This window comes from Pteropus medius, unplaced genomic scaffold (assembly GCF_902729225.1).
Source record: "Pteropus medius unplaced genomic scaffold, Ma_sr-lr_union100, whole genome shotgun sequence".
NCBI classification, from domain to species: Eukaryota; Metazoa; Chordata; class Mammalia; order Chiroptera; family Pteropodidae; genus Pteropus; species Pteropus medius.
Genome location: NW_024351730.1, coordinates 19,587,031 through 19,593,107, shown reverse-complemented (window position 1 = coordinate 19,593,107; position 6,077 = coordinate 19,587,031).

Below are 6,077 nucleotides of genomic sequence, written 5' to 3'. Positions count from 1 at the left end.
TGGTTGTTAAATAGGTCAGTATTCCACAAAATGTAAGTATTCTTCATTTATATTTTTCAAAGAAATCTTTACCAAATTATGCACTGGAGCACAATTTTAATTCCATGACATTACATCCATTAAAATGAGAAGTATTTACTGTTTCTTTTAAATATTAATGGTATTATATTGAATTATCATTCTGTATCCCATATCTTTACTCAATTTTTCTTGAAGTCTTTCTATATAGATCTACAACTGTATCAGTCAGGGTTAAGAGCAGGAAAAGCATTTCAAACAGAAAGGAATTTGAAGCAGGAATTTATGTACTTCAAAAATTTTTGGAAGGGCTGGAGGTACAGGCTCTAAGCTAAGCCTCAAGGATGATCCACAGAACACTAGAGAATTGATTCCCAAGAAAAGAGACTGCAACTGGCATTATTGAATTAAATAGCTAACACAATGAAATACCATCTCACACCTGTTAGAATGGCTATAATCAACAGGACAAGTAATAACAAATGCTGGAGAGGATGTGGAGAAATAGAAACCCTCTGCTGGTTGGACTGCAAATTGGTACAGCCACTATGGAAAATAGATGGAGATTCCTCAGAAAACTAAGAATTGATCTACCATATGATCCAGCAATCCCTCTACTGAGTATTTACCCTAAAGACTTAAAAACTCATATCCGAAAACATATTTGCACACTGATGTTCAAAGCAGCATTATTCACAGTGGCCAGGACATGGAAGCAACCAAAGTGCTGTATGATAGATAATTGGCTAAAGAAACTGTATGTATCACATAATGGAATATATATATACATATATATATATATACATAATGGAATATTACTCAGCCATAAGAAGAGATGGAATACTGCCATTTGCAACAACATGGATGGACCTTGAGATAATCATACTAAGCGAAATAAGCCAGACAGAAAAAGTTGAAAATCACGTGATATCACCTATATGTGGGATATAAGCCTAAAAGCAACAAATGAACAGGACAAACAGCGACTCATGGATATGAACAATAGACTAGTGGTTACCAGAGGGGAGGAGGAAAAATAAAAAATTAAATGTAGAAAAAAATAATAAAAAAAGAAAACAATTAAATAGCTGAAATCCAGGTATCAGAAAGCCACCACCACCAACAATATTACCACTATAGCCTCCTGACATTCACAAGGTGGTCTGGTCTCTGCTTACTCGAAAATTGTTTCTTGGTCCCCAGGAAGCTGGAGAATGGACAGTGGAATGTTGCTTTAGGAAATATCACATTAATGAACTTTTATTAGCATAAATCCCAAAGTCTCATATCTGCCTTAGAAGGCATTTAACTTGTTTCTTTCTTCCAAGTTTCATGTGAATGAATCTAGCTGGCAGACTCTAATTTATATCCAGAATCCTAGCTGCAAGAGTCTGGGAGATGTCACTTTTAGCTTTCCAATCCCTTCAGCATAGAAAGATGTCTTAGGATGGAGGATGAATGAATCAACCCACCCTATTTACTAAAAACTCATTTCTTTTAACATCTGAATAACATTCCATAATACTGATATACTATAGTTTATTTAAATATTTCTCTATCAATTAATAATTTGTTTCCATTTTTTCCTATTGTAAACTTTTAAATAAACATCCTCATATATTTTTATTTAATTACATGTGTAATACACATATGATGTTATTGAATTGTACACTTGAAACCTATATAACGCTATGAACCAATATCACCCTAATAAATTTAAGTAAAAAAAGGAAAAATAAATTACATGTGCAAAGATAGATATCTAGAGAGATATCTAGAAGTGAAACTGGTTATAGGGGAGATAGTTTTAAAATTAAATAGATGCTGTCAAGCTGCCCTCCAAAGTTGTTGCCTCAATTCTAATTCCTGCCATCAACATATGAAAGCCTATTTCTCCACATGCTTATTAAATACTGAAAAAATATTTTTAATTTTAGTAGTGTTTTATTGTTGTTTCAATGTATATTTCTATAATTACCAATGAATTGAATTAAGCAACTTTTTATATGTTAATGGTACATCTGTATTTCTTCTGTGAATACTCTGTTAAATTCTATATATAATTAGCGTTCAGTTATTAAAACATTTTATTAACTTTTAGGTCTATGTATATTTTGGATGTTAATCACTTATTTCAAACAATATAATTTATTAACGGAACATCTACTGGATACTAGGCATTCTCATGATCATTATGAAAAACAGAAATATAAGATACAGTCCTTGCCTCCAAGTTCAAACAGCTTGTACTTCCATGGGGATCATAGGGCCATCCACAAGACAAGTTTAAAGAGGAATCAATATAACATAGCAGATGATTAAATCCAAAATGACTACTGATGACAGTAAATATTAGAGGCCAGGAAAAAGAGATCAAAGGGGATAATGCTTTACAGGCGAGGCTTGATGAAGAAAGTGGCAATTAGGTTGGACCATGAAGCATAAAGAAACATTAGATGGGTAGAAATGGCAATCCTGAGAGTATTAAACAGCATGAATAAAAGCATGAAGGCGGGAAAGCACTTGCCATTCAAGGAATGGAACTATAAGAAACGGCTCAAGTCAAGTTTTAGGTAAAGTCATTGTTAAGATTATACAACATCTTGGGCATTGTGCCAAGCACTTGGTAGATATGGTCTCTGTTGATGCAACAATCTTACAGATATGATCTTGTTAAATCTCATTTTCAGTTATGAGAAAGCTGAAGCTCAGAGATACGTATGAAACAGCTAGTTATTAGTGGACCTGGCATTGGGATAGAAGTCATGTTATTTCTGTTACATAAAATTACAATGAAACAGCATAGATAAAAAAGAGATGGCATTCTAAAGAGCTTTTGAATGTCAACTGAAGAAGTTTATATTTTATCTGAACTCAGTTTAGAGTTTTGAAGATAGAGAAATGTCATGAATATGTGTTTTGGGAAGATGAGTAATTCCAATTAATATTATCATTCAGGTATTTGTTCAAAAGCATTCTTCTCAGAAATGCCTTTCTTGACCAGCCTAAGATTAGCTACCCACCCTCCACATATACCACTTTCTACTCAATTATTCTGCTTTATTTTTTATAGCCTGTATAAATATTTCACATTAAATTATATATTTGCTGTTTTCTCAAGTATTTGTCTTTCCTATTAGAGTGTAAGCTCCACGAAGGCAGGAACTTTATTATATCCATTGCTGTATTTCCATGATTAGGAAAAATGTGAACTCTCAGGAAGAACATGACAAATATTTGTTAAATGAATGAATGGAGTGAGTGGGTAGTTAAAGATATGAAAGATGAGATATTACTCAGCCATAATAAAAGATGAAATACTGCCATTTGCAACATGGATGGACCTTGAGATTTTCATGCTGAGCAAAATAAGTCAGACAAAAATGTTGAGAACCATATGATTTCTGTCATATTTGAGATATAAAACTGAAAGCAACAAAAGAACAAGACAGACAAACAGAGGCTCATGGACACGGACAATAGTTTAGTGGTTACCAGAGGGAAGCAGGGAGAAGGGAGGTAGATCAGGATAGAGGGGTTCAAATATATGGTGACAGAAAGAAATTTAACTTTGGGTGGTGAACACACAATACAATATACATATGACGTATTGAATTGTACACTTCAAACCTATATAACTTTATTTCCCAATATCATCTCAATAAATTTAATTTTAAAAGATCTAGATATTTGTATCCAAAATATGTAAATAATCTCCTGATTTTTTGTTTTTGTAAAATTTCGTATTACCCAAAAACTTAATTTATATTCACTTAGTAAAACGATTCTTGAGTAGATCGATTATTTCTATTTTTTATAAAGAATTACCAAAATAGAACTGAATTTCTTACACCAAAACCTACCTCCATCTATAAATTCATTCCTACATAAGTATGTACAGAATCCCAGTGAGAATTTTTAGATTAAGCATGTTACAAATGAGTAATGCTGTAGCAGAATTTTGTATGAAAGAAAACCATAATGTATCTTTCAATCATTTGTCAGAGACTGCTCTTGCAGATACAGTTGGTTTCAATAAGGAGCTCTGTATCACAAAAGGGATGGATAGAATCTGAGTCAGATTCCCCAATCTGTGGTAGTATTTCTTGGACGGACCTCTTAGGTGACCAATCTAAGTTACGTCCACTGTCCTTTTCTAAGCAACCAACTCAGAGAAGAATTTTTAGATCTTCCTTTAAACCGCAGATCCACATTTGTCATCAACACTTGTGAAACAAGTTTCCTCTTAATTACCTTCTGTTATTACACCCAGCCTTTAAAATCCCAAGTATCATTGTGGTTAGCACATTTACCTGAGAACCACTGATCAGGACAAAAGAAGTACAGAAGTTTTCTTTACCTCAATTGATATCAACAGTCGATATATCAGCACATTATGTACAGGTAAGTGGAGATTTGCTTGCCTAAAATTCTGACATAAATAGAACCAACATTGTTTCACGAATATGATTCCTATCCAAAAGTTGTAGCAAAATAATTGAGTAAGTGTAGTAAAATAATTGAGTAAATATAGTAAAATAATTCCACAGAAATTTGAATTTTCTGCATCGAGACAACGCTATCATATACATGCATTTGTATTGGGAATCTGTAGTTTCATGAAATAATTTGGGGAGTGTTTCAAAAAGGTTAAATGAAGCTTAACATCTTGTAAATATAAAATTATACTAATGCTCAACTGTTGTAAAGTGGAGAGGAGGAGGCAGAAAGATTTTTTCTCTTATAAATCAAATGTTAAATTATTATTGGTGATGATTATGATTATGACACCCTCGTATTTTTTAAACATCTTGTGCTTTCTAAGTGCTTTCATAAATATTGTTTTGAACCTCACAGTATCATTGCTTCATAGGTGTTTTCTATAGAATCATATATAAAACTGTGCATTTTTATTTGTAAAATATTCATGAACTAAAATAGTATAATTATGTATAGATATATGCTGTTTATTTTTAAAGTATCTAACTAAATAATTATATTAGTAAACAGTGATCATTGATATCGTTTTTAAAATGTACTTTTAGCTCACGAGGCATTTTCATCAAAATATGTGCAAAATAGCAAAATTCAGAGAACCTAATTATAAAATATTTAATGTTCAGACAACTGTGAAATATAAATACATGCTTTATACAAATATTTCTTTAAAAATGTGCATCTTGAGTCAATAGTTAAGCCCTTAAGACATATATATATTTATACATATTTTTTATAATATCAGTATTCAGATAAAAATGTGATTAGAAACTGTGTCATGACAGAATATACTAAAAACATTTTTTCTTGAACTAAAGTAAATAACTTATTGTTTCATAATTTTTTATTCAAGAAATTATATTATTTATAACCCTGTTCTCGTATTAGCCACATCTCTGATCTATCAGTAAAGGAAATAGTAATCATACACCTTTAAATGTGAAGAGGAAATAGAATGATTTGTTTTATTTTGTTTTGTTTTGCCTATAAAGTAGTCATCAACTTTATGCTGGGTGTATGATTTTCTTTTTATTTATAGGCACCTCCTCCTTCTCCTTCAACATTTTGACATTTGTGTGAAGTCCTAACCTGAAAGATTTCAAAGGATTAAGCCATTGTTTATAAGTACCCCTAGTTACCTAGGCAAGTTCTGAGCACTAAATCAGTGGTTAACTTCTCAGAGGGAAGCATTACTCTAATTGCTTAGAAGAGCTTAGAGACCTTAGTTAACCCTGTGGTTATACTTGGCTGCCCGAATGATGAACAGCCAAGAGAAACAAACAAACAAGAAAACAATAGAAATGAAAATCAAGACTTTAAAACCACATTTTGTCAATTTAAATTTTTTTCTTATATTTAGACCTTATGAATAGAATGGAAAAATTTCAAAAGAAAGCTGTGTTTTAGATCCTTGCCAAGGTAGCATTGAGAGTTTATGGACAAGAGTTTGTTTGTTTGTTTGTTTTTTAATGGCAATAAATCACACAGAGAAAGATAAGTACCATATGATTTCACTTACATACAAAATCTAAGGAACAAAAAGAACAAACTAATCAAAAACA